Below are 8,747 nucleotides of genomic sequence, written 5' to 3'. Positions count from 1 at the left end.
TCCAGGATGTCAGATGCCAGGGTGCTGATCTTGCTGCCCCAGACTGGACCTGCCGTAGGAGGGGGCGAGGGGGAGCCCTTCCATCACCACTGCCCCCCAGATCCCTGCCCCTCCCCAGGGCACAGAGGAAAATGGATGCTATAGAAGCAATTTGCACTGAAGTGTTAGAGTTCATGTATCTTTTAAAAAAGAAAACAGAGGAGGCATCCTTGAACAAAAATACCCTACCCCCTCCCGAAAAGAAAAAAAGTCCAGCCAGCGCACAGAGGGCCCACCCTGCGTCTCCGGCACAGCCTGGCCCCCAGTGGGGCTCAGACTGAGTCACATAACCACGGGCATTCTGCTTTTTAACAGAAGGTGGTATCCACGAAAGACCCATCAAACCTCTTCTTCAAAATTTTGGTCCCCCGTTTGATTTCTTTTCTGAGCTCACCTCCATTCTCTCCTGCCATTCCCCCACCCCAGCTAATCTTCAATTTTAAATATAATATAAAATGGTCAGAAGTGGGGCACAGTGGAGGAGGATGAATTGAATCTACCAAGACATATATTCGAGTGAACTGTTCACAATTCAAACTTTTCCTAAGACAAAGAACAAATCGTGTACCCATCCCCTTTTTTCTCTGCCTAATGTAGACACTTGCAATAGTTGTTTGTCTGGTGGATAAAACTGAAAGTTACCCTGATATTGGAAAAGCAGATCCAGACACATCAGAGAAATTTGTTTTTCAAGCGACATGACCAAGAACTTCGAATCCAGCACTTGACCTGTATTTAATATTACTGTGACCTGCTAGGGGATGCTTTCTGGTTACCTACTTGGAAAATGTTGGGCACTGCTGGAAAGTAACGCAACCCTTTCATGAGATCCACAACAGGCTGTCAACACCATCTGATAATTAAACCTCCCTGAAACCAGCAAAGGTATAGACATATCATCAGGAAAGGTGACGCACCAACAGTGAGAGGAGGAAAAAGAGAGTAAGAAAAACTTGTTTACTTCATTTAATGCATAATCGAGGAAAATTCAAACTCTGCCAAACTAAGGAGAAATATGAAACACAGATTTTTTCGAAATTCATTTAAAAGTAAAAGGAAATGTGATTGCAACGCACTAGCCCTCTCTTTTAAAATATCCAAAGACACGCTAACATGGACCAAGCATCACAATCTGGGTAAGTCTGAGCCCATTCCAGAAAGAACAGTTGACGTTAATGACAGTGATGTTTACTAGAAAACTACTTCCAGCAGACAGTGGACACTGTGACCGATATTACACAAAATGTGTGGCTGTATTTGCCTTGATGTGAGGAGGGTGGGCCCGTTTGTTTTCCTATTATGTAAAACCCCTGCCAGACTCCTGCCAAAACATTTTCCCGGTAACATGTCTGCCTGCCTTTGGACGGGTTCCTTACTAAAACAAATACACCAACCAAATCATCCTTGATAGCAAGGACACATAACGGCAAACAATGGAAACTACTCGGGGGTGTTTCTTAAGAAGGCACCAGACACCGTGCAGAATCACCACACAAAGCAGGGCAGCTCCCCCTGGCTCACTGGGCCGGCTCCCAGGAGGCAGCAACTTTGAGCAAACGGGTCTTTCTTGGCAAGTGACTGATGTCCCCCCTTGGGGCAGTGAGGGGTCCTCTCCCTAATAAGTCACAGTGTGTATATATGTTGTCTGCTTTAGAGGACAGATAAGTATAAAAACAAACTATTATTACAAGCGCACACTCCAATAAAAAGAGAATGTCTCCTAAGACGATACTGGCACCTTATAAAAGTGTAATTTAACCTTATCTAATCTGGAGCCTGTTTCATCATAGGGATGACCAATAATGTAAACCTTTGTGCGAAAGGGAGCAGGAGAGGCCCAGGCCGGCGGGTGGGCAGCGGCAGCCTCTCCTGGGACGCGGCCGCCGCCACCGCGAGGCCGTCGGTGCGGACCGGGTCGCCCGGGACGGTAGGTGAGAAAATGATGGATGAGTCAGGCACGGGGAAGCAAAAATGGCCCAGAGAAGCGTTTCCTCTTCCCATCTGTTCAGGAAGGACGTCAGCAAGACAGACTAAACACAGGCCCCGGTGCGGGATTTCGCGTGTGCCTGTGTGGACACCACAGCCCGGCCTCCAAAAGGACCTTCCTCCGCACGCAGCGGGGACAGGCAGGGAGGCCAGACGCCCACGCTGGCTGCTCTTGAAGAGAAGCAGGACAGTCCCAGGCTGTCGCCACAGGGGGCCGGCGGGGGCCGGGGTCCCCGGGGAGTCTGGCCCAAGGTGCCCACCGCCTACTGTGGCCGCCAGCAGGGGGGACGCCCCCGCCAGGGCCAACTCCAGGCTCTTTCTGGGAAGAGAGAGGAATTCCTGGCCTGCGGGGCCCCTGGGTGGGGTCCAGCACACGTCGCTGCCCTGTTCCCCGGGAGAGCAGAGCCGCTGCTCTGGAAAGGGTCCCCCCTCCGCCCCCGCAGGCCTGGCTGAAGTGGGCGTGCCTCCTCTGGCTCCGCCCCTGGCTCTTCCTACCGCACTACTAGCCTTTGGGTCCATCTTCCAGGCCCAGACGGAGTCCCAGGTGGGCAGAGGAAGGACTCTTTCCCGCAAAGGGAAAAGGCCCTGCCCCTCTGTTCATCCTCGCTCCCACCCACCTCTTGCCTTCCCCACCCCAACCCGATTCGACCAATGGCCTCCTTGCCTTGGACACCGGGGGCGGCTGAGGAGCCAGGGTGACGCGCTGGGTGGGAGCTGGGTCTCGTCCACTTTCAGCAGCAGGTGGTCTGAGCCTCCGTGTCCCTCTCTGTGGCCTGACAGACAGGCAGTCCCCCCACGGGCTCCTGGAGGTCAGCCAGGCTTGAAACCTGACATCCGCTGCCCTGTCTCTCCCCCCTCCTCCTCCCCCCCAAGTCTCGTGAGGGCAGAGCTAAGTGTTGGTGTTTCCAGCAGGGTCCTGAGCTCTCCTGGCCTGCAAGGCCCTGCCTGGCTGGTCCCCCTGAGCATATAAGGACAGGCCATGAAGGTGGGTGGGCGTTAAAGATCAGGTCATCCTTCCTTTGCTTGTTTCCAGGAGAATCGTCCTGGGGGCAACCAGATGGAAGGGAAATCCAGGAGAGGAGCCCAGATCACACTCAGGACCAGGAGCAAACGCACCAGCAGGGCCTCTAGTAGAGCACCTCTAGAACACGTGTGTGGCTCCGCCAGCCCAGCACAAGTGTATTTGCACACACAGTAGACTCGGGCATTGAGGAGGATGGACATTCTCCCCGTAGGTACCAGTATTTACCTCCACAAAGGTGTCCGGCCCGGGGCGACGCATCCCGCTGCTGGGATAACGCTGAACAAGGAAACCGCCATATATGTGTCGATTAAGTGGATTAGTCCACGTACCATCGATCTGAAATGAACATTTTAACATGAAATTGAGATCGGACTTACCACCGACAAGGTTTAATAGTTTAACGTTTTCTTCTCTTGGTGGCACATAAGCGATGTACCTTATCATAAAGGGCATCTTAGGGCCAAGGACACAGCAGAGTAAATTCGTGAGGGACGGTGTGTGACCTCGGGCAAGTCCCTCACTCTCTCTAAGCCCAGTTTCCTCCTGTGTAAGATGCAGATAACAGCGTCCACACCAGGGTTAAATGAAAGGATTACTCTCAACGCTGGGCAGGACGACCAGTGAAGTCACTGCCGTCTGAGGGCCCGCGGTGAAGACCGGAGAGCTGTCCCATCAACAAGTTCACCTTCACCAGGATCCACGCGCTGCCCCGAGCACGGGTCCGCGCGAAGAGGCCAGCTTTGGGGCGTGGAGAGATGCCCTCATTCGGCTGGGGTCTCTGTGACCCCAACCAAAGGGGACCTCGGTAAAAGTAAGCTCCGGGTTTGTTTGTTTCTCGCCCTTAATTTAGAGTTTAACCCAACTCCACTATTGGCCTTAAAAAATACGGGAGCGACCACAGTGAACACTACGCACGTGGCCCCTTTCCTTTCATACATCTATTCCTACTTATTCTGTGGAAATTTGCCTCCCTATTCGCCATAGTTTATCTTTTCTTATATCTTCGTTTCCAAACTAAATAGCGCTGACCCGAGCACACCCCTCTCCCGCGCCAGCGGCTCGCGCTGCTGCCGGCGATGCTCCGCCGCGGTCAGTCCGGTGCGTCGCGCGTCGTGCGGGACTTGGAATGGAAACGCGGTGGGGATGAGGACCGATCCGCAGCCGCCAGCTCCGCCTCCCCCGCCCTGTTTTCCAAACCGGTTCTTTGAAGGTTCAGTTTTTCATAATTAAGACTAAGAAGCGGTTAAAAAACAGAAGTACTTTTTCCTGGAAACCAGCGGTCTTAATTTGCAGCTTTTATTGGCAAACCTGGCTGCCAGTAAATACATTCCTTGACATCTCCCAGAATGTAATTTACTTGATGAGGAGGCCCTGCTTTTTCTGTAATGTGCACATCAATTAAAGGGGCCGCTAGGAAGGAATGTGGCCGGTGGCTGCAAGCGTCCTACCAGGTCACCTAGGGTCCCGGGAACAAAAGCGCCCAGGCCTGTGCCTGGGTGTCCGAGGCGGTCCCTCCAAGGGGCCTCCCGACCGGACTCTTCCCGCCGGGGAGCTGGCTAGGTTGCAGGGTGCGAAAGCCAGGAGCCAGGCGGGGCCCTCCGCCGGCGAGGCCTCCCCCCCCCCATCCCCTTTCTCAGAGCCCCCTCCCGGGGGCCGCTCGGAGGGGCTGAGCCGGCGGGAGGTGGGGCGTCGGGTCGCCCACAGGCGGCCGCAGACGGCAGGGGGCGCTCGGGGCGCGTGCAGGGCCGGCCGGGGTCGGAGCCCACCGCGGCGCTCGGGTTGGCCGGGGACCTGCGCCCCGGAGCCCGGAGTTCCAGCCTCGGGGGTGGCCCTGCGGCTCCCCTGCTTCCCCTCCCGGCGCTCACGGGGGCGAGGCGGGAAGCCTGGGGGGGCCACCGGGCCGCGCTCCCAGGTGCAGAGGCACGCGAGGACCCGGGAGGCAGGCGGGACGGAGCCAGGTGCCGGCGGCCCCGGCCGAGGGCCCCGCGGCCGCCCCAGGGCCTGGGGGGAAGGGCAGCCGCGCCCCACGCGCACGGACTGGGCGGGCGGCGCGTCCCAGGGCCCGGGGCGTCCGAGCTCAGGCTCCTCAGGCCGCTTCCGGGCGGGAGGGGGCGCAGCCCCGCGCATGGGGCCCCCGTGCTGGGCTAGAGAGCCGGAAGCCCGCCGCCCGCGGGACCAGGCCCCGCCGCCGCAAGGTGCGCCCGGCCCTTCCCCGCCCGTGGGGCCGGCCTGTCTGCGGATCTGTCCGCGCACCAAGGCCTTTCCTCCGACACCCGGAGCCCACGCGTGGATGCAGAAGGCGCCCTCGCGCAGCATCCGGTGATGCCCGCACTGCGCACCCCGGGGCCCCGCGGGTCGTCGGCCGCGCCCGGGATGAGCCCCAGTCGCGGAAGCTGGAGTGGCGGGGCCTCTCCCTTTCCAGGCCAGGCTGCGCCCCAGTCTAATGGGGACCCGGATGGGAAGAAACCGAGGCGCGCAACTAGTCCTGTATGTTCATCCACCCTTAACAAATTTTATTTTTGTCCTTGATGGTTAACGACAGGGAACAGTTCGCATCTGCATCTAGCTCTTCCTGGACAAAGGAAGCCCCAGTCATGCGTAGCCGGGCACCGAGGGTAAAGCTTCCCGCGAGTCCTGTGGCCCTTTCTTGGTACTCAGCTTGTGCTGGGTCCCAGAAACGCTCTGGGAGACCGGGCTTTCCTGCAGAAGGGCGACAGGTGGTCCGAGCCGGGGGAACCCCGAGCAGGTGCTGGCACACTCCCTCCCGTGAGAGTAATTAGTGGGCGGCCCGTCGTGGGGACTTGGGGGGCATTAAATGACCCCATCCTATAAACCTCCTGTGGAGGCTGCCCTTAGGAGGGCAGCTGTACAATTCGTTCAATCATGGACATCACTTTGTCTTTAAAACAATCAAAAAACAAACGCTCTTTTCATTTATCGTAGGAATTATTTTTCTACTAAGGAGGGGACTGAATCAGGAAGACTGCATTAACAGAACCTGTACTCAGAAACCCCCCAGCTAAGAGAGAAGTCGATCTGCCCCGAGTCTTGGCCACTCAGACGTGGGGTCCCTGTCCCTCCCTCTGCAGATGACCAGCACTTCCTGCCCGGCGGAGGGATTGATAACGAAAAACGGCCACTGACACCCGCGTATCGCCTCCCACCCTGGGGCTTCAGGTCTTCGTAAACGAGGCCACATGGAGAACTTCGACAAAAACCTAAATAGCTCAAAGACACCTCGAAACAGACGTGGCTACAAATGCTTGCGACTTCAGTCTAGCGGGAGCCTTCAGGTCGCACTCTCAGATACCATGCCTCTCCCGACAGCGAAGGGCGAGGGGGTGGGAAGGCTGCGCGCGTGCAGAGCCCCCCCGCCCCCCCCCCCCCCGGCTGCCCCATCTAAAGGGGCGGCCCGCCTTTCTTGACTCCCGAAGCTCCCGGTCAGACCGGCCCTAACCCCCCGACGGGCCAGCTTCCCGAGCCTAGAGCCGGGGCGCGGATAAGCCCGGACAGCGGGCGGTGAGGGCCTGCGCGTGTCCGGGGAGAGTCGCTGGCCAGGGCTGGGGGGACGCTGGAAAGTTCCCGAGGGGTCTCTGACAGGAGGACAATCCTTGCACCTTGGGCTGGGCTCACCGCCCCTCCGGAATCCTTTTCTGGACTCGCGGGGTCCCCTCCCCAACCCCTATTCCGTTTTTCTTGAATTGAGAAGAAAAAGAGCTCCTCCCGCTCCTGGTGGCCAGCGTTAAGACACCACCCCTCCCCCTCTTCCTGCGGTGTCACCATGCCGCGAATCGGGCATTTCCTGGAGTGCTCGCCACCTCTCCCTTCCTGGTGCTTTTCCAGCTAAGGCCCCTGAGGCCTGTTTTGCGTATCGCTGTGACGTCACGCCCCTCCCCAGAGCTGAGACCCTTCGGGGGCCCCAGGAATTGTGACCCCGGCTGGCGGGTCAGGGAGGGGATGGGGCGGAGAGGGCCAGCGACAGTCCCACCAAACATCCATTACCGCTGTCGCCTGCGGGACCTTCAGGCCGCAGCCGCGAGGTGTCAGGAAAGCAGCCGAAGGCTTCCTGCGGGGGCATTTCTGCCCATTGAGTTAAGGGTTTCGGGGAGACAGTGGTTGAACCACCCGCGGAGCAGCAGAAGGGGGCATCAGAAACTCCAACCTGAAAACAAAAACCGTAACCTGCTCCCCAAAGACTTCATTTCTGCGCCTTCATGTTCAAATACCGCCACCGACAACAATAATAAGTCGAGTACTTGAAATACAATCAAGCCCTTTAGTGGAGGTTTGCTTCCGAGGAAGCTTATAAAACACAAACGCAAAGATCTTTTCCTGGCGAATATCCAGAGCTCGAGCAGGAGAAAGGTGATCTTCGTAAACTGCACCCCGCCTTTTTCCCGCGCGCCAGACACTCATTTCACAACGGCCACTTTTATACCCGAAGCGGGGCCCAGCACAGCCGGCTGTCGGATTTGCAGTTTACTAAGGAGATCTTTCCACCTCTCGGGCCGCGGAGCCGGGAGCAGGGGAGGACGCGCGGGGGCCGGGGCAGCGCGGCACCACGTCTCGCGCACGAGCCGGGCGCGGCCCGTGCTGGGAAAACGGCCGAGTCGCCATCGCCGCGTAGGTGCCCGCGCACCGCGCGCGGTGGAGACGCGGTTCAAAGGCCGAAGTCGCCAAATGCCGAGGCGTTCGGGGCGACCACTGACTTCCTTAGCCTCCAGGCTGAAGCCGGGGCGCCCACAAGGCCTCGACCAAAGAGGCAGAATCCGTCCGGGTGTGGGGCGGGGGCTGGACACGAATGCACTTTTCGTGTCGCGGGGCTTCTCCCCCCCCCTCCCTTCCCCCACAAGTGTTGAGGAGTCTCCTGCCGATAAATCAGTGTTTTTCTCCAGCCGCGGAGACAGGGCCTTGCGGACGCCCAGGAAAGGAGGCTGGAGCGGCCCAGGCGCGGAGCAGGCCAGGCAGTGGCTGGGAGCCAGGCTTCCGGGCACCCGGCTGGTTCAGAAAGAGCAGGTCCTCGCGTCTCTCCATGTCAGGGTCCACTCCGAAATGCAACATTTTAAAACTGCACAGGCCCGCGCCCTAACTCCTAAACTGCAGCTGCAGCTCAAATTGTGCAGTTGAGGAAGCCGGATTCAAGCCGGGAAGCCAAAAGGGTTCCCAACACGTCCTCGCAGTTAAAGATTGTCAGGCACTGGAGGCTGGAGGTGTGAGATGCGCCACGCTGCTCATCTTCACAGCCCCCTAGACGCGCCAGTTCCTCCAGCTTGCAGGAGAGGGCCGGAGGGGCTGTTCCAGATTTGCCCAAGTGCAGAAGCGCGCTGCAGAAGAGGAGGCCCATCTCCTTCCTGCCCGCGGTTTCTCTCCTTTTCCTTCTTCCTCTTCCCACTCCATCCCAGTCCCCCGGAAACTGCAAGTCTCAGGCGCTGGCACAGGGATTAGCCTCTGTGCTCATCCCCAGGACCCTCGAACCGCCCTGCAGGTGCGATTCTGAACGTTCCCCCAATCACACCCGTTATCTCTGCGAGCCAGCAGACACGCGCGTGCGGAGAGGAAGGTGGGACGTATTGACTTGCTTCTTGTCATCACACCTGCTATTGTCACTGAGCCCGAAGGCTGACCCCTGCTCTGAGCCGAAAGGTGCTGGACTCGACAAGAGAGGGCGGTCGCAGCGAATCCCTAAGAGGAATTCGGG

This window comes from Balaenoptera acutorostrata, chromosome 10, assembly GCF_949987535.1.
Source record: "Balaenoptera acutorostrata chromosome 10, mBalAcu1.1, whole genome shotgun sequence".
Lineage (NCBI taxonomy): Eukaryota > Metazoa > Chordata > Mammalia > Artiodactyla > Balaenopteridae > Balaenoptera > Balaenoptera acutorostrata.
The sequence above is the reverse complement of the archived record's forward strand: the minus strand, read 5'-3'. Positions refer to the sequence as shown.